This window comes from Dipodomys merriami, unplaced genomic scaffold (genome assembly GCF_024711535.1).
Source record: "Dipodomys merriami isolate MVZ:Mamm:240054 unplaced genomic scaffold, mDipMer1.0.p SCAF_21, whole genome shotgun sequence".
In the NCBI taxonomy this organism is placed as follows: Eukaryota; Metazoa; Chordata; class Mammalia; order Rodentia; family Heteromyidae; genus Dipodomys; species Dipodomys merriami.
Window position 1 is genome coordinate 32,382,355 of NW_027203493.1, and position 21,165 is coordinate 32,403,519.

A 21,165-nucleotide genomic window follows, 5' to 3' on the forward strand; every position below is an offset into this window, starting at 1 on the left:
ACCCAGGCCCAGAGTTCAGGCCCCACAACGGGACCCCAAAAAAAAAAAAAACTTTAAATACAGGAAGCCAGTTTGTAGGACATAGTTCGCCAATTCCATTCTCAATAATGATTTCCAATATTCTGCATTCAGAAACATAACCTATAGATGAAAAAAGCATCAATGGAAAACCAGTGCTGTCTAAAAACACATTGTGATTTCACTACTACTGTTCTTACAAGACAATATACAGGAAGATGACCATGTGACAATAACAGCAATGATTGTTCCCAGCTACAATGCTAGAAACAAAGACTGACCTGGCCTGGCACCAGTGGCTCATTCCTGTAATCCTAGAAACTCAGGAGGCTGAGATCTGAGGATCCAAGTTCAAAGCCAGCCTGGGCAATAAAGTATGTGAGATTCTTATCTCAAATTAACCACTACAAAAGGCTCTGTGGTTCTAAGTGGTAGAGTGCTAGCCTTGAGCAAAAAAATAAATAAAAAGCTCAGGGACTGACACCTTGATTTCTATCTTCTACAGTCTCGAGACAACATATTTCTGTAATCTTGTTTTCATTCTGGTCCTGGGGCTTGAACTCAGAGCCTATGTGCTGTCTTGAGCTTCTTTTGCTCAAGGCTAGAGCTCTACCACTTGAAGAGGAGCTCCATTTTTGGCTTTTGTTGTTGTTCTTAGTTTACTGGTGATAACAGTCGCATGAACTTTCCTGGCTGTGTGCTTGCTTCAAACCTCAGTACTCTGATCTCAGCCTCCTGAGTTGTGTGAGTCATTAGTGCCTGGCAAACTTCTGTAATCTTAAGTAGTCAAATTTGTAGAAACTTTGTTAAAACTTCTCTAGCAAACTATCAGAAGGCCAAATACCATAGGGACTACAATTATGGCCCAGAACAAAAAAAAGGATTTCTAAAGATGATTCATACACTTTTTAAAATTATATACATATATAATAAATATACATAAAGACATATGTAGTTACAAATATATAAATGGAAGAACTTTCCAATGGGTACAAGAAATAGCATAAAGTTTTATATACCAAAGATGAAAGATCAAAAGAACCTCAGGATGGCTTATGAACATGTACTGATTACATATCTGTATATTTACAAATCTCAATATGTAATAGCAGATACAGGCAAAGTAGTATTCTGGTTATCTATCACAACAAAATTGCTCAAGTCTTTTGCCTCTCCCAATAAGGTATTTTGAGCTTCCTTATACACAGTAATTACAAGCTAACGTTAATGGCTTAAACATCAGAATTCCAATAAGCTAGTAGAAGCTCTTTAACCTTTTCTGACCTGGTCTTGAAAGTCATCACAGTGTAACTTTTATCATGTTCTATTGCCTCTAAGTGATCTGAAGATAGGCCAAATTCAAGAGACCATAAACTTTACCTCAGGATGGTTGAGTAGCCTGGTGGCTTTTAAATAGTACAACTGTGCCTCTAATTTGTATCTCTTGGTGCTGACTACTCTTGAGTAATGGACTAATAGGTTTTTTGTATAAGAGTTTACAAGAAAAATAAATGAAGACAGATCTTCATACCTTTGAATTCTGAAAGCTAGAGTTCATACCCCTGTAGTACTGTAGCTGCTGACAGTTACCTTGAAGCCTTGAAAACCAGCCCTTTTCTTCAGGGCTGGGAGGTGTAGCTAGCTCAGTGATAGAGAACTTGCTCAGTATGCACAAGAGCATGTTTTCCAACAAAAAGCTTTGCAGTTTTTTCCAGTAACCTGTATACCATAATAAATCTGAAGTTTGTGTATTCTTTCACAATGCACACCAATCATTGTAACCATGAAACCAAATATCATGAGCCCAATACAAAAAGATGTCTGGCCAAAGTAGGACATACTTAGAATCCTCTGGGCTCCTTAAGGAAGACAGATCACTTCAAAAGGATCAGCACTACCTCTCCTGTGCTCCTCAAGGTGACTTGGGAGTAATCAGTAGTCTCTGGGTCTCTTCTTCAGTCACCAAATCTGTGAAAGGACAATATTGTCATTTAGTTTAACAATCATAATTGGTTTTATTTCCTATTCTATAAAACAACACTTCATTCTATAAAACAAAACAAGTACTCCAATAGACTGAGCAAAAGAGGCTCTGTTTGTTTCTCTCTCAGTAGTTTTCTGTTTTTATTTATTTATTTTTCTTTCCCTTGAGATGAGTTCTGACTATGTAATACAGGCTGGCATTCAATTCAAGAACTTCCTGCTTGGAGGACTAAGTACAGGTGTAATGCCACATGCCCAGCTTAAGAGGTCAGGTACTTTTGGGATTTTCTTTTCAAGTAGTACTGAAGCTTAAGTCTAGGAGGTTACACTGTCTAGTAATACTCCAAGGCACACCCATAACAGTTTTTTGCTTTTAGTCATTTTTCAGAAAGATGTTGTGATTTTGCCCAGGGCCAGCTTCAGACCTATCATATGATAGGTCTCTCATATAGATAAGGCTATAAGTGCCAGCTACCCTTGGCACTAGCTTATGGGTTTGCTAATTTTTTGCCTTAGCTGACCTCAAATCTTGATCTTTCTGCACTGTGTATTTGGGATTACAGATTTCCCCCAGAATCAAGAGTTTGATTTTATAAAAGAAAGAAAGAAAGAAAGAAAGAAAGAAAGAAAGAAAGAAAGAAAGAAAGAAAGAAAGAAAGAAAGAAAGAAAGAAAGAAAGAAAGAAAGAAAGAAAGAAAGAAAGAAAGAGAGAGAAGGAAGGAAAGAAAGAGAGAAAAAGAAAGAAAGAGAGAAAAAGAAAGAGTGAAAGAAAGAAAGAGGAAGGAAGGGAGGAAGGAAGGGAAGAAGAAAGGGAGGGAAGGAGGGAGGCAGGCAGGGAGGGAAAGAAAATGAAAAGATGGATGAAGCAGAAACACAGAATGTGATTGGTGATTTTAATAAAGTTACTTTCCTTGTAAAGTGGAAAAGGTAAATAGATTAGAAAAATAACTGATTGGCTAACATCACGTTACTTAGAGAGTCAGGGGTATGGCTCAGTGGTAAGAATGCTAGCCTAGCATTCATGAGTCCCTGGGTTCAATCTCTAGCACTACAAAATAAATCAGGCTAGTTAATGTTTTCCTTATTTGTATTAAGGCAGAGATAACTTTACTATCATATCAAATGAAACTAGGCTATTTGGGAAATATGGCTGTTACTGGTCTAATCCAGATTTCTCAGAAATCACACAAGCAGCTTAGTTTCTGCTTGGTGCTATGCAACTATTATATGAGTGATTCCACTTTGATTTTCAGTCTGGTATGTTAGGGCATAGTATAAGACCTTAATCCAAACAGTGACCTCCTGTGAATTTTTTTAACAAACAAGACTGATACAAAAAAAAAGAGCTGTTTCTTTTAATTAAGACTGTGAAGTACCCTCTCTGTTAGTATACACTGTTAAGATTTCCTCCTTGGAGCCAGGCGCTGGAGGCTCAAGCCCGTAATCCTAGCTACTCAGAAGGCTGAGATCTGAAGATCACAGTTTAAAGCCAGCCTGGGCAGGAAAGTCTGTGAAACTCTTATCTCCAATAAACCACTAAAAAAACAGAAGTGGTGCTGTGGCTCAAGTGGTAGAGCACTCGCCTTGAGCTGAAGAGCGTAGGGACAAGTGCCCAGGCCCAGAGTTCAAGCCCCACGACAGACCAAAAAAAAAGATTTCCTCCTTGAGGGCATATCTGGAACCAGAGGTCCATATGTTTATTATATGCCAATAAATGTTTTAAACCATATATACACCATGGATTCTTTAGTGTTTTGGTTAAGGCTCAACATAAAACTTCTTATGAAAATAAAATATAAGGAACAAATAAAAATCCTAAATGCAAACTCGAAGTGTACAAACTACTTACTGTAGTTAAGTACAAATAATGGATGATTTTTTTCTTTTTTCAAAAATTAAGGCTTATCAGGCATTTTTCCACAAACAAAACAATAGCTCTAGCGTCTTGGTTAACATTGCTTTCTTCAATAAAAGATGCTAGTGTCCAACACTGTTCTAAGCACCCATTGAAGTAGACATAATGGCCACTCTGTTTGCCTACACAGGCACTGATAGAACAATATCTAACTGCCCTGTTTTCACCAATGTCTAAGGTATTTCTTCTTAGTGAGTTCATTAGTTCTCAGGCCACTGGATAACTATTTTGTACATTAATGTACAAAACTGTTGCTCCATAGCATGGTACTTTCACAGGCCTAAAATATGCCTACGACATTATTCTAAAAAATGTTATGTTTTATATGTTCAGTTCCTGTATCAGGGAAGGGAAAGGAAAAAGAAAGAAAGGGGAAACAAAGGAAAAGGAAAGCGAAAAGGGAAAGGGAAAGGAATAAGGATGGAAAGGAAATGGAAGGAAAAAGGGAAAGAGAAGAAGGAGGGAAGAGGGAGAAGAAGAGAAAGGATGGAAAAGGAGAAGAGAAATCAACTTCATCTAAGGAAATTTTAATATGGAATTAAAATCATATGCTTTGCAGAAATCTTAAAAATTGCAGTAATATCAATTTTCTTTTGTTTCTGTTTCTAAAGTTCAAGGCCCAAACTGATAGGGTAATAATTTCTCTACTATAAAACCTATCAGAAAGGGCTATGTTCACTTTACACATAGCTTGTTAATACAGAATAATAAATAGGAAAAAATGTTCGTAATAGCTCACGTAATTATATTACTGAGATTGGGGGAGGAGGTATCCTACTGTTTGGAAAAAAAACATTTCATTTTAGGGAGAATACATTCATTTAAAGAGTGTTTCCCTTTATTTTTTAAAATAAAACTATTATTCTATCTTTACTCCTTACCTTAATAAAAATGTTTTCATATTAAGATAAAAAAATTTATCGTAGCTGGGCATCTGTGGCTCATGCCTGTAATCCTAGCTACTTAGGAGGCTGAGATCTGAGGATCAGGGTTCAAAGCCAGTCTGGGCAGGAAACTCTGTGAGACTCTTATCTCCAATAAACCACCAGAAAATCGGAAGTGGCACTGTGGCTCATGTAGAACACTGGCCTTGAACTGAAGAGCTGAGGGACAGTACCCAGGCCCAGAGTCCAAGCCCCACAACTGACCAAAAAAACAAAAAAAAAATGCATCCTAGTATTATTATAGTATTATCAGAATGAAACAGTGTTCAGGTCACACTAAACTTTTAAGTGTATTACTAAATATGGATCTTTCAAATTTTGCAAACAAAGCAATCAAATATCCTGTTTTACTTAAAAATCCATTAAAAGTAAATAATTAAAATTACTCAGTAAAACTGATGTTACATTAAAATGTATCTTGTTTATCTGGAATAGACTATACATAGATTATAGGTTTACTCAAAAACTGCCTCATGTAAATTACTAATTATATATCAGGTGTAGTTTAATTCAAGTCCAATTCACCAAAAGTAATCTCTCAAAAATAAGTAAAATCGTAATTTTGCTAAGGTATGAAGTGCTCTGAAGATCCTGCTTCATTGATATTCTATATTACCTCTCTAATTCTGTTGTGTATCCTTTTTTCAGGTACCTTCTGAATCTGTTCTTAATAGGGAAACTAAAAACAGTCCTTCAGTCCTCCAAGGAAATTTTGAGGTAAATGGGACAGGGAAACTCTATACTTCATATCCAATCAGATTAGCAAGGCATATTAGCATATCAATGACAAAAGGTACACAGGTAAAGAAACTCAAGAGAACTCTAAAGCCCTTAGCCATGCTGAAAGAGCCTCTACCACACATTCACACTCAAAAGTTACAATTTTTTTTTAAGCACTGGGGATTGAACTAAGGGCCTACCACGTGAGCCACATTCCCAGTCTTTTTGCTTATCAGTGTACTTTCAGATAGGGTCTTGCACTTTTGTCAGGACTAGACTTTGACCCTTCCCCTTCTTTCTACCTCCCAAGTAGCTAGTATTGCAGGTTAGGACAGTATGGCAGTTTTCTGTGAGAAGGAATAGCTACAGGAATGTCTTTAAATGACTAAATCCCACCACAAACCCTCTTGTCAAAAGTATTTTCTTATATAGAAACAACCCGGATGCCCCACAACAGATAAGTAGACCCAAAAATGTGGGTACCTATGCACAATGGAATTTTACACAGCCATCAGAAAGAATAAAATAATGCCATTTGCAGGGAAATGTTTGGAACTAGAACAAATCATGTTAAATGAGGTAAGGCAAGATCAGAGAGACAAAATGGTGCATGTTCTCCCCAATATGCAGAAGTTAGATCTAAAATGCATTAGAATATGACAAATGACACAGGATTCTAGATACTCACATACAGTGAGACCAAAAGAGGATAATCTTAGGAGAAAAATCACCAAAGTGCAAAACCCAAAAGCCTCTTCATATGCAAATAAAATAATATATATTTACTGAAATGAATGCCAAAGATATGAAAACAAGGGACTTTTTTCTTAAAATTTTTTTCTTTTTCTGATGACTCTGTATTCTTTACCTTATATACAGGGTATTTATGTGCACATCTGTGGGAGAGTGAGGGGAGGGTACCGAGTCCGAGGAATAAGAAAAGTGCAGCAATGGAGTGCACTAGAAATTGATGAAAGTGAACTATGCAATTCATGGGTGGAGATGAGAGGTAGGGAATGGAGAAAATGGAGGAATAGATAATGCTGTACACAAATTTACATACCTAACACATGTAAATGTAACCCTGCTGTATATCACCTCTAAAATAACAATAAAGTAAATTTTAAAAAATAAACCTACTCAAAAGGCAAAAAAAAAAAATTTATCTTTAAAACTTTGCAAAGTTCAGAGTCACATCATGCAACTAAAATGCTATCAAGCAGATAATCAAACCAAAAAGATATAAAAATGAGAGTAGTATTAATAAGCCCTGAAATTGTGGGCTATTACACTAAGGATGGGGTGAAAGTATGGCAACATAGACATCAGAGTATAAAAATTCAAGAAATTCTTAGTCAATTTATCAAAGTCACAGTGCTAAAAAACTTAAGCAATTTCCTCTAGTGGATACTGAGATCTAGAATGGAGATGCCAAATTTTTCAAAAACATAAAAAGACTAAAAAATTCAAAGCAATGAATTACTACACTGTTGATATAACCAAGTGGCTTTGTGGCAAGCAAAATAACTTTTCTAGTCACTTTCTTAATTCACTGAAGAGGAAGGAGGCTCCAGGCTCTTAAGTATGTACTTCTACCACTATGCATTAGAATGAGTTGTTTCCAGGTCTTACAATACTTAGGGAATTATTAACTCCAAAGGTTATCACTAATTCAACGAATATTTACCATTTTTAGGCTAGCTCTGCAGTCATAAGTCCCACTATCAGCTAATTTTCAGGATTCTTACTCTATGTATTCTGTTTATGCTAATAAACATTACCATGGCTATAATATAAACACAATCCAAAAGTTTTCAAAACCCTATTTTCTTTGGCAACACTGAGATTTGAATTCAGGGCCTTGTTAGGCAGGTGTTCTACCACCTGTGCCACAACCCAGACATTTTGCTTTTAGGTATTTTTTACAATATGATATTGTGTGTATGCCCAGGGCTAGCCTGGATCTTGATCCTATTTATGCTTCACCAGTAGCTGGAATGACAGGTGTAGACCACACTTTGGCTTTTTTTTTTTCATTGATTAAGATGGGCATTTCAACTTCTTTCCCAGGTAGCCCTTGCACCACAATCTTCCATATCCTAGAGTACCTAGTAGCTATAATTACAAATATGAAACCTTATACCCAAACTAAAAAACACATTTTCAAAGTAACTTATTTAAGACTATCCTTCCAAATTAAGTTGATGATGATTCTCAGGGGCTCCTGAGAATGACCACTGAGAACCAATTCTTTGCCTGCCAAAAACCCTTTATTATTTGTAGAAGTTATTTCAATACATATGTGAACCTCAAGATGCTTTAACAAATCCTTCCCTCCAGACATCTTAACTGTTTAATAGCAAGGTATGTCAAAGAACATTCTTCCTTTATCTCTTGGAGAAAAAAACTATTTAAGGATTTATCCATTCTTAAATATTCTTCTTCCTATGAATTCAGATAGACAGTAACCATATCTCATGTATATAAAGTACCATAAATCTACTCCAAAATCTTTTGTAAAATCATTCCTACATATTTATTAAACTGGCTTTATTTCCAAGCATGGTGGTACACACTTGTAATCTGAGTGTGCTTGGACAGGTCTGAAAATTCAAGGCCAGTCTGAACTACAGAGCAATACTTTAGTCTCCAAAAATACAAAAATAAAATAAAATGGCTATGGCTTTTTTTGCCCTAAGAATCCAATTAAGAACTGGGCTAGTTTGCCAGGTGCTCACACCTGTTATCCTAGCTACTTGGGAGGCCGAGATCCAGAGGATCAAGGTTTGAAGCTGGATGAAGCAGAAAGTCCATGAGATTGCCTCCAAAATAACTAGCAAAAAGCAGGATTTGAAGTATGGCTCCAATGATAGAGCATCTATTTAGTAAGTCATGGAACTCCAAGTCCAAACCTCAGTACCTGAAAGATTATTAGACTTTGCCAGAGAACCACACAGACATCCAGGTACAGAAAACAAAGAAAGGTTTATTGCTGGGAAAGGGGTCCAGTAAGTGCCCTTCTCACAAGGGAGAAGTGAGAAGAAGCACTGGCTATTGTCTACGGTGACCTATATAACCTAGGAGGTTTAGGAGGGGCTAGGAGGCAGAGACCCTGGTGTGGATGTGTGGGCCAGGGGCTTCATCATGGCGGACTAGGATTTATGGCTGCTATCCTAATAGTAGATAAGGGGTCCAAAGCTGTCCAAAGCTGAAGGTCACTCTAAGGGGCTCTTGTTGCCTTAGATGGTGGTAGCTGCCCCAGAGAAGTGCCATCCCAAGGTAAAGAAGGTTGGAAGTTTATTATTTACTGCCTTTACTACTACATGGGCCTAGTGTTGCCTAGGAAGAGAGCATGCTAAGCTGTGGAGAAGGGAAGGAGTGTGCTAAGCTATGGGAAGAGAGCTAACAGTACTGGGAAAAAAAAGCAAACAAAAAAATGTAAAAGATCTGCATTATGGAATATACTTTAAGATTTTATTATTAGAATACTTCATAATAAGATATAACAGTATACAGTTTCTAAATCCAAAGAGTTCTCAAAAACTGAAATAAACAACATATTTCAAATTAATGTTAAAATTGTCACATGGCTGTCAAATGCTTAATACTTACTAAGTTAAATGCATGTGTATTCACAAAAAAAGCTACCACTTAGTTTCAAAGTGACTTATATTTGAGAGCTAATTGGCAGATACCCATGTTCTAGCCAAAGTAGATCTATTTTTACATATGGTGCAAGATATTTAGAAGACATTGATACTTTTTAACAGAATGTGCCACATAGTTCACCATGGCCAATGATATAATCACAAAGTGCACTAACTGGCTTTTATCAAGAACTGAGGTAAGACCACTACCATGCCAATATTGTACAGGTCTAAAAAATGAAAAGGTACAGATTTACATAGAACTTATTCTGAGTTAAAGTTGGATTTTTTTTCGTAACTATATTCTTTATCCATGTGATCACCATCACTTCCCTCCCTAAATGTCCTTTCTCCGTGTCTACAGCTATCAATACAACTTACATTTCAAAACAATGCCAATTTCCAATTAAAAGTCTCTCTCTACCAATATAACACTACATTCTGTCTTGTAATCATACCTTGTATATTCAGTGTCCACCCTTATATAGCTGTCAAAAATGCATTATTAAAATGTACAAGTCTTATGAGATGAGAAATACTTTTAGAAAATGCAAATGAGTGACTCTTAAGAAAAAATAGATTAAATGTTCAAGTCTCAAACTATGCTAACATGAACAAATTTTCATCTCACTTGGTAATCAAGTGTCTACAATCAGCTGTATTGTCATAACTGCTTTTATTAATGCCCAGTATATACTACATTATATGGTAATACTTAAAAAAAATCTGTTTCAAACTAAAGAGGGAAGAGGTGGAAGCTAGACTGGCCACAAGCTCACAATTGATAAGGTTGGTGATGTATGCACTGTTATCAATTTTTTTTTCTTTTTTGGGTCCGGTCGTGGGGCCTGAACTCTGGGCCTGGGCGCTGTCCCTCAGCTCTTCAGCTCAAGGCAAGGCTAGTGCTCTACCACTTGAGCCACAGCACCACTTCTGGCTTTTTTTTTTTTTTTGCTTATGTGGTACTGAGGAATAGAACCCAGGGCCTCAGCATGCAAGGCAAGCGCTCTACCACTGAGCCAACTTCCCAGCCCACTGTTAGCAATTTTAACCTATTTATTTTTGTGCCAGTTCTACAGGGTGTGGACACTGTCCTTAAGTATTTTTGCTCAAGTCTAGAGCTTTACCACTTGAGCCAAAGCTCCATTTCTGGCTTTTGAAACTTAAGAGATACTTGCACATTCCTGCCCCAGCAGTCTTCAAACTGTAATCCTCAGATCTCAACCTCCTGAATAGCAAGGATTATAGGCATGACCCAACAGCATCTAGCTTTTAATAGCAATTTTTATTAATACAAGTTTACAGAAGAAGTTTACCTTTAACAGCTTCTTAAGATAGGTCCAGTAGTTTTCTTCTTTAAATTGCCCAAAATAGAGCAAAAGAGTTTAAATTTACTAAACACAATTCATTCTTTAGGCACCAACTACTTTCAATAAAATATCAATTTTTTTTATTTTGCAGTGCATGCTATGAAAGTACTCTGTAACTCAGGAATATTCCCAGACCTATATGGTTTCTTATAAGCTGAAATAAAACATCAATTATTCATTTATTCACTAATGATTTAATGGGTACCTGCTTTCTAAGATAACTCTGTCAAAGTAAATGTAGGATATTAAAAATAATACATCCTCTCTAATACATCAAGAATCTAACTATACCCTCAGGGATCAATGACAAGTATGGCAGGCAGAGAAGACAAGGAGCAAGAAGTAATGCTACGGGGCCCTGGGTTGGATTTCTCAGCACCACATAAACAGAAAAAGCCGGAAGTGATGCTGTGGCTCAAGTGGTAGAGCGCTAGCCTTGAGCTGAAGAGATGAGGGACAGCGCCCAGGCCCAGAGTTCAGGCCCCACTACTGGACCCAAAAAAAAAAAAAAAAAGTTTCTTTCTTCTTCATTTAGAAAATTGGAATCAAACTGTTTTGGTCCCTAGAGAAAATCCTACTAGTTTATTTGGGGAATAATTACCTAATAAGACAGGCTTATTTTCTTAATATTTGTTTGAGAATAAAACACTGATAAATTTCTAGCCATTTAAATTGATTAGTTACATATAAATTATGCCCATAATATTTTCATACTATTTTTTTAATTTCTTTTTTTTATTGTGAAAATACTGTACAGAGGGGTTACAATTACATGGGCAAGATATTGAGTACATTTCTTATCAAGCATTGTAGCCTCCTCCTTTGTTTCCACTTCCCATCCCTTCCCATCCCTCCCCCCCCTCACCCAATCCTCCCTGCCCCCCTCCCTCCTCCACCCCCCATGAAAGTTGTAAAGTTCGTTTCCCACATAAGGACTTGTACATCTCATTGTTGCAATGGGTCCACCTGTATCCCTATTTAAACGATTTGTTTTTCCCCTTCCCCTCCACAAATTATACCAACATCAAATACAGTGAAAACAGGGGTTATACTGTGGGGGAGGGACATACAAAGCAACAAAGAAATAATCTTATAAATGCGTTAGAAACAATCGAATGAAAGAAAAAAAACATTTGAGTACGTATCTTAGGGTTCATTTCCCTAACATCACCTTATCTGACCTTTTCTGCTTGACTCAGACATATACTAGATATTGCAAATAAGGGAAACCATGGGACCTATGTTTCTTAGGGCCTGGCTTACTTCACTTAATATAATTTTTTCCAAGTCTTTCCATTTCCTAACAAATGGGGCAATGTCATTCTTTCTGTTGGAGACATAGAATTCCATTGTGTATATATACCACATTTTCTTGATCCATTCATCTACTGAGGGGTATCTGGGTTGGTTCCATATCTTAGCTATAGTAAATAGTGCTGCAATAAACATAGTCATGCTGGTAGCTTTAGTGTGGTCTTGTTTGTGAACATTTGGGTAAATGCCCAAAAGTGGGATTGCTGGGTCATAGGGGACTGACTCTATGTGGAGTCTTTTGAGGAACCTCCATACTGCTTTCCAAAGTGGTTGAACAAGTTTACACTCCCACCAACAATGCAGTAAGGTTCCCTTCTGTCCACATCCCCTCCAGCTTTCATACTATTTATACTGAACTAAAAACTAAGCCCTTTACAAACCCACTAAAGAGAAGAACTACAAAAACAATGTATGGAAAGAAGAAAGGATATTTAGGCAAAAGAGTCAAAGGACTCAATTCTATGAGTAGTTCCTGGTTTTAACCTTAAACTCTAAGAAAACAAATATTGAAGTCCAGACCACACCTTTAGTAACCTGATCCTGCAGATTAAACAAATCTCATCTTTCAATGTGTTCCCACCATTACAACCTCATCATTTCCAACATGGGAATAAGGCCTTCCCATGGGGTTCATATGGAGTTGGTACTGAAATAAGACTATCTTTTCTATCACCCCAAATTCTAACCTACATATTCCCCCACTGTTTGCTTATTACTCTTATAGTTGGCTTTCACCCAATTGCTTTTATACAAATATTATGCTTATTTTTAAAAACATTTTAACAGGTGTGTATCTGTTAAAATTCACAGGCCATTCAGGATCTTTATAGCCCAATTAAAGCATTACAAGGAGCCCTGTCATCATCCATTCTGTGAGTTTGATCATAATTATGATTACACCACAAATTTAAATTTGTACAATACCTGCCATTAAGCATAATTATCAGCCCATATTTTAATTTATGTTGGCTTTCTGGACACTAAATTCACATTTCTTTTTTCCTTATCTAACTCAATTGTTTTTTCTCAATCATGTTCTTCTGAGTCTTAAGCACTTCTGAACATTTTCTTCTGTCTTAAAAATTTCCAAATAGTAAATTCCTCAGTAGCTCTTAAAATCTCTACAAGTAAACTTTTTCCTTCATCACTTGCTCTTCTTCTATAACAGGTCTGGCTGAGACCTGACCTTTATATTTTCTTCTCAACTTCGAATCCTTAGCATTTAACAAAATGCCTGGTATCAAGCCAATACTTTTTTTTTTTTTTTTGGGGGGGGGGGTCCGGTCTTGGGGCCTGAACTCTGGGCCTGGGCGCTGTCCCTCAGCTCTTCAGCTCAAGGCTAGCGCTCTACCACTTGAGCCACAGCGCCACTTCCGGCTTTTTTCTTTTGGCTTATGTGGTGCTGAGGAATCAAACCCAGAGCCTCAGGCATGCAAGGCAAGCACTCTACCACTGAGCTACCTTCCCAGCCCTCAAGCCAATACTTGATTTAACATTATTGCTCATTTTTGCTAATCCTGACCTGTCATCTACTAGCTAGTATGCCTTTAGGCAGGCTACATCTGTCTTCAGCTCTCTCACCCATAAAATAGATAATCAAAAGATGATTTGTGCAAAGAATATCTGGCACAACAGTGTCAAATAAAATTTGCCACTATCACTACACTCTAATGTAAAACTCAAAAAAAGGTTGATGATCAAATCTACCTCAAAATGACATTCTCTTGACTATCCAAAAAATGTTTTTGTGCACTTCCCTTTATTATCTTCAATCCATCAAATAATTCTCTCCTAGCTACCACCCAGAACTATTATATATCAACTAAACTGCGTTTAGAGGCTTAGTTGATTTCTACACTCCAAATGTTCATTTAAATCTTTCTCCTTAAAAACTCTTTTTAAGGGCTGGGAAGGTGGCTCAGTGGTAGAGTGCTTGCCTTGCATGCATGAGGCCCTGGGTTCAATTCCTCAGCACTACATAAACAGAAAAAGCTGGAAGTGGCACTATGGCTAAAGTGGTAAAGAGCTAGCCTTGAGCTGAAGAGCTGAGGGACAGGGCCCAGGCCCAGAGTTCAAGCCCCACAACTGACAAAACAAATAAACAAACAACTCTTTTAAGTCAGGCACCAGCGACTCATATCTATAATCCTAGCTACCCAGGAGGCTGAGATCTGAGAATCTTTGTTTAAAGCCAGCTAAGGGCAGGAAAATCTATGAGAGTCTTATCACCAATAATCTACTCAGAAAAAGCTGAAGTGGTGCTGTGGCTCAAGTGGTAGAGCTTTAGCCTTGAGCACAGAGAGGTACAGGGACAGTGCCCAGGCCCTGAGTTCAAGCCCCAGGACTGGCAAAAAAAAGAAAAAACAAAAAATATAAACCTTTTAAATTCATGGTTCTTCTTGTTAAGTGAGGTAAGCCATCTCTCAGATGTTCTCTCTGATATGCAGAAGTTAGATCTAAAATGCACTGGGATATGACAAATTATACAGGATCCTTGATACACACAGTGAGACCAAAAGAAGATATTCCTAAGAAGAAACACAAAGGCGCAATGCTTAAGTGCCTCATCATATTTATATAAAATAATATACATACTAAAACAAACTCCAAGATATAGAAACAAAATACTTTCTTTTTTAAATTAGTTTTTAGTTTTTTTATGGTGTATTCACACGTATATCTTTGGGACGGTGGGGGAGAAGGCAACAGAACTCAAGGGAAAAGGGGCGAAAAAGTCCAGTAGTGAAGCTCACTGGACATTGATGAAAGTGAACTGTACAACTCTGTGGGTGGAGATGGGAAGGAGGGACTGGGAGAAAATGAGGCAACAGATGACAATGTACTAAAGGAAATGTACTCATTACATGACCCATATAACTGTAAGCCCTCTGTACATCACTTCTATAGCAACATAATAATTTAAAAATACATTTGTGATTCTTGTCCAGAGCTGCTTATAACTAAACCCAAATTACTGGATTTTCATTCTTGTATCTTCTAATAATCCAGACTCCCATCTCCTACTTCAAGTGATGGCTGAAAACTCACCTTTTCCAGGAAACTTTTCCTAACTCCACATCACTTAAATTAATTCTCTTCTCTGAGGGTCATCAGTGCTTAAGTATTTATTCTATTACTAAAGAAGGTCCTCAGTGCTTAAGTATTCTATTACTACAGTAAAATGTGATCACAGTGAATAGTGTTATCAAGAAATAATTTCTACCTCTTAAAGAATGATGATTCATTAGTTACAATGCTTTGTTGATCTGGTGAACAAGGAAACAGCCTATAACAACTGTTCTTGTTGCTCTGTCCTGTACACTGTAACTCTTCACAATCCTTTTGTCCTTCCACACAAACAGAAATTATCTCTTTCACCCAAATATACTGGATGTGGCACTTCTCTGTCTTCAAACTCTTCCAATAAATACTTCACAAATAAAAATTCCAAAAGCTTCAAACAAAAAGGCACTAACAGTGATTGGTGTGTGTGTGTGTGTGTGTGTGTGTGTTTATACACACATACCAGGTCTTTCTTTCCTACCTTTTATTGTTCAGTGCTAGGATGGAACCCAGAGTCCCATACATGCTACCACTGTACATGACTCTTTCCCGATTGAGAAGAATTTTAAACCTTTTTTTAGCTACAAAAACTCTTCTCTTATCAGGGCTGAAATTTTCTCAAGAAGTGAAAGACATAATCAAATTCCACTACATTAAACTGATGCATTTTCAAGACACAATGTTGAAAACGAACTTTACAACTTTGGACAGGGGGAGGGAGGAGTTGAGGAGGTGGGAAGGGAAGGAATGGTAGGGGAAAAACAAAGGAGTGGGTAACAATGCTCGTAGGAAATGTACTCATTACCTTGCTCATGTAACTGTAACCCCTCTGTACAGTATCTTTACAATAAAAAATATATTAAAAATAAATTGATGCATTTTTATAGAGAACTATACTTACACATTAAGCCTCATTGGTGTTAATGTATAGAGATCTTGCATCATTTTTATGCTGTATTACACACGCCCAACAAGATAATTGAGAAACAACCCTCTAGGGCAGATTTTCCAATAGTTTCTTCCCATGTTGCCATTAAACTATCATTCTACTTAACTGTTAAAGAAGGAAGCGATTCACCTAAAGTAAACGTGTATGCCCATTACTGCAGACAGGGTACGTTTGTGCTGCTCAAGCAAACTAATCAGCATGGAAAGAGGAAGAAGGTGCAAGGTATGACCAGCCTCAGGAGTGAGAGTTAACAAGTCTGATTGTTCAGTCCTTCATGAGTAGTGAATGAACCCTATGAACCTGAGACATTTGGTTCTCCTGACTCCGCCGTTGCTCGTTACTCATAAAAGATTTACAGCCTTTCAGCTACCATACATATATCTACCTCAACTATTCCTGTATACTTTTTCAGCAGGCCAAGTAACGTCTTCTGGTCAAGCAGTCTCCTTCCATATATCACACTAAAAGAAAACCTCTCCCCGCAGTCACCTTCTGGTTTCAGTCCACGTGTCTCCCATATGTGTAGCGAACCCAAACCTACTTCCCCTTCCTTCTCAGCTGATCCCTCCCGAACCCCGACCGCCTGCCAACGGCCTCCCGGCCCGCGCCTTCTTCACAGGACACCCTTTTGCTGAGCATCATCCCTTTTCCCATCACTTTCTTCCTCCTCTGGGCCTGGAATCCCTCAAGCAGGGCCCTGCTTCTGCCACCACCCTCCCTCCAGCACCGGAGCCCGCTCCTCTGTCAACTATCCGCCCCACCTTCCCCACCACTCCGCGGCCTCCCACCCTGAGCGGCGCCCCCGGCTCCGCCCCCGACTCCGCCGAGGCAAACCAGGCCTGTCCGTCCGGCCCCCTCAGGAAGCCGGCTCTCCAGAGGGCGGTGGCCCGGCCACGCCGCGCAGGGACCATCCCGGCTGAAGTAAGCGCCCGGTTCCCCGGACGGACACGGTGGGGGCGGGGTGGGCCGACGGCCCCACCTCAGCCCAGCCAGCCCTCAGGGAGCCTCAGCAAGGGCAGGGCAAAGAGGAGGCTCCCGGCTCAGGCCTCTAGTAGCGTGCCTGCCTCTCACCTAGACGCAGAGGAGGGGCCTCGCTCTCTCTCCCAGGGAGTCCAGCGATGGCTACGCCGCCACTGCCGCCGTCGCGCTCTCTTCACCGCCCCCGGCCGGCTGCCGAAGAGCGGACGCACAGCGGCACGCCCATTGGCTGCAGCAGCATTCACGTCAGCGGGTCCCAACCGCACCTCGGAAGATGATTGGTTGGCCCTGCGCCTCTTTTCCACATAGGCTTCTGATTGGTTCTCGAGGGCACCCTTACCGGGAGGACCACTCATCCTCCTCCCCTGTTCAGCCTCCTAACCTCCCCCAACACACACATACACACACACACACACACACACACACACGCACACACACGCACACCAGGTTTCCATCAGGAAGGGAGTGGGGCGGGAGCGGCGCCAGTGGGACTCCAACGGCCAATGGGGGCGCAGAGAGAGGGCCTGGGGCTGGCCCATAGGAAAGCTCAGCCAATAAGAGAGTGCCTCACATCCTAGCTCGGCAGCGCCGCCCCCGGCAGATCGCATTCCAGCAGGTCGCGCCCAGGGCCACGCCCGGCTGCCCAACACCCGAGACCGGTGCCCACGCGAAGGGTGCAGAGCATGCGGTGAGCCCGCGCTGGAGTCGGCTGAACAACCATTGTGGCGTGAAGCCCGGCCATTTGCTAGGTGTGAGGGACCCTCTTCAAGAACTACCAGCCTCGGTGGGGTCAAAAAGAGCCCTGTGTACCCCCAGGAATGTACGGGGTGCCCAATAAAGGAGATCACCAAGCCCGGGTCTCCGAGCGCAGGTCTGCGGTTTTAGTCGTGCCATCTACCACTTCCTCCAAGATAATTCCGCACAAGACGCAGGGGTGCTAGAGTACTTAAGAATAATGGGTACCTCTGAGGGATGGCGGGCATGTTGGTTCGGTGGGAAGGTTCTGAGCTGGAAACGTTCTTTTTCTTGATCTGAATGCTGGTTGCAGTGCTGTGTGAATGTGTGAAGATCCTTCCAGCTTTTCATACACAGTACACTGTACTCCGTTTATGAATGACAACTGAAATTTTAAAATAATAAGAGGATTGTGACAATTGCACTGTAATAGACAATCCCCACCATTCAAAAATTACGAACCATTTTAAGTAAAGGGAAGAAGTAAAAATGACCAAAAGTTCTTGGCATGGTGAACTTTCAAGGACGTGCCTAGATGAATGCAGGTGATTTTTACCCCTCTTGTGGGGGATTTGAAGTTAGTAGCATGAAATCACTGGTAGTACTGCTCCCAGTTAGGAACCTTAAAAAAAAAAAAAAAAAGCTACTGAGTTTGCCTACTTTGTGGCAGACCTAAATTCTGAGCCCAGGACATGAATACTGTGGCTTCTTTCTGCTCTGGAGGAACTCAATCCAGGACAAATAAAAGATTACAGAAACACAAAGCTGACAGCTGCTTACTTACATTCAGGTATGACTCAGTCTGTGTTAGGCAAAGCAACGGTGGCCTAAAACCCATTCAGTCCAGTAGCAGAATTCTCAAATAGCCAGTGGGGTGATTGACATCACTAAAACAAACATAAGAACTTGGCCGTGCCAGGTACTACCCATCCCAAATGATTTGAGAAGCTACACTGGGAGGAGGAACACTTGAGCCCAGGAGTTCAGCTTGCTGCCAGCCTGGGCAACACAGCAAGATCCCATCTCAAAACAGAACAACAAAAAGATCTCTGGGCCAGTTTCTTAAACTCCAGAAGAATGCCAAAATAAAGTTGAAATACAGTGTAAATGTGTGGAGATGTAACAATCAACCCCCCATATAACTAATATAAGCTAATATTAAAAATACTACAGTTTTCATATATATTGATCCAGTGATTAATTTAATTGATTCAGACATGCCTTTGTACAAAGTCTCTAAACTGGGCACATGAAGTTATGTATGCCGATATTTTTCACAGAGATAGGTTAAATGAAACAACTTCAATATAATGAAGTAATATACAGAAAGAAACCCTGAATAAGAGACTGGGAGACTTGGGAGCTAAGTTATCCACTGATAAGTTTTAGCAGCAAATTATGCAGTTCGGCATTATTTCTAGAAAATACTTTCTTACAGAACTTTTACCACTTGTGCAAATAGCTTTAAGAAATATCTGTATATAAGTGCAAAAATGAGTGCTTAGTTTTAGCCAAGTGCTGATTGCTCATGTCTGGGATCCTAGTTAGTCAGAAAGCTTTGATTTGGAAGATTGGAATAGAAGCCAGAAAAGTCCACAAGACTCTCCGCAACAACCAGCAAAAAAAGTATGTGGGGCATAGATTTAGTGATAGAATGCTGGACCAAGAAGCAAACTGAATGAACTCGAGGCCCTGAATTCAAACTCTAGCATGCCTTCAAAAACAAATGAATGAAACTTATTTCTGGGTAAAACATAATGGAATCATGTATTGTTATTATGTATTTGCTTAATGAATACATTAGTTTAAAGTGTAAAAGCATCTCAAATGGACTCAAATCAATGTGTTTTAGTATGTGCCTCCACAGAGGTCCTACACAGATGAGTGGAGAGCTTTCCAGAGGAAGACTTAAAAATAAAAATTTCACTCTCAAAACTATCGAGCTGGGTGGTGGTATAATCCTAAGCCTGTAATCCTAGCTACTCAGGAGGCTGAGATATGACGATTGTGGTTCAAAGCCAGCCCCGGCAGGAAAGTCCATGAGACTCTTATCTTCAATAAACCACTAAAAACCTGGAAGTGGCATTGTGGCTTAAGCAGTAGAGTGCTCACCTTGTGCTAAAGAACGCAGGGACAGCACCCAAGCCCAGAGTTCAAGCCCTATAACAGACAAAAAAAAAAAAAAAAAAAGATGGCACTATCCCATTGATAGGATATGTTATATGGCCAGAATCTCCTATGAGGAACAATCAATGTTAAATGCAGATTTTCATATAGCTATAAAATGTAATTAATAATATTCACAAAAAGTAATGAAATATTTTGCTCCAGAATTTTTTTCTAGAAAAAAAGTAATAATTCTGCTACAGTTTGGGTCTGAATTGTTCCCTAAAGACTTGTGTTTATTTTAAAGACTTGATCCTCAGCTTGGCACTATGGGAAGCTGTATAACCATTAAGACATGAGGCCTGGTGGGAAGTCTTAGGTCATGGGGGTATGTTCTCAAAAGGAACTATGGGACACAGACCTTTTTCTCTTTTATTCTTCACAGTCACCATAAGATGAGCAGCTTGCTCCACCACAGGCTCCCTGCCATGATTTGCTGGCTTGCTAGAGGAGACAAGAAATGGATCCAAAGATAATGGATTCACCTAACTATGGACTGCAATCTTGAAAACTATAAGCTAATGTAAACCTTTCTTCTTTTATGCTAATTATCTTAGGTATTTGTTACTGTAGGGAAAAATGAATTAACACATGCACATATGCACACACCCACAAAAGACAACTTTCATTTTACTCTTTTCAATCTTTTTTTTTTTTTTTTTTGCCAGTCATGGAGATTGAACTCAGGGCCTGCGCACTGTCCCTAAGCTTCTTTTGCTCAAGGCTATCATTCTACCACTTGAGCCACTACACCATTTCTGGCTTTTTTTTGTTTATGTGGTACTGAAGAATTAATTCAGGGCTTCATGCATGCTAGGCAAGTACTCTACCACTAAGCCACATTCCCATCTTTCCCATCATTCTTCAAAAGGTCCTGGGCTGCTAGATATTGGGTTCTACTACATTGCAATTTTTTTTCAACTATGAAACACCTGTATCTGCTTTTGATCTATGCAATAGGAAAATAGATCAGTAAATTACACCAAGGAAAAACTGATGCTATTATTGTTTCCAGACTAAAGATTGACACCAAATATTTACATAGAGAGAAAATACATAGAAGAAAAAAAAACAACCAAAAACCACATCTGCTACATGTAGTAGTTATGGCCCTCTCAAGAGTTCATAACCTCTTAGAAATTAAAAACACATAAAATCAAACATTAAGTTTATGCAAATGCCATCTCTTCCTACTCCAAGGAACTATTTTTCTTACAATCTGTATTATTTTCTAGCTCATAACATAGTTTTCTATTAATTTCTTATTGAGCATAGTTTTGATGTTCTCATTAAAACTTCACTTCATTCTCACAGCAACTCACATAAGTGTTCTCTAAGTTATTTCTAATAAGGAATTGAAGCT

General features: G+C 39.2%; 1 protein-coding gene across 3 annotated transcripts in view; it reads right to left on the reverse strand.

The window, feature by feature from the left end:
* The window catches only part of LOC138834096 (fatty acyl-CoA reductase 1), a 53,248-nt gene extending 36,157 nt beyond the window's left edge, over positions 1-17,091 (reverse strand). For 2 of the 3 annotated variants that reach the window (XM_070032853.1, XM_070032851.1), the window contains exons 1-2: positions 16,995-17,091; positions 1,860-1,986 (exon numbers count right to left, since the gene is read on the reverse strand). The gene's annotated coding sequence lies outside the window, so the exon portion shown is untranslated. The remainder of the gene's footprint in view (positions 1-1,859; positions 1,987-16,994) is intronic. The other variant, XM_070032852.1, reaches the window with a different exon arrangement.
* Between the last annotated feature and the right edge of the window lie 4,074 nt (positions 17,092-21,165).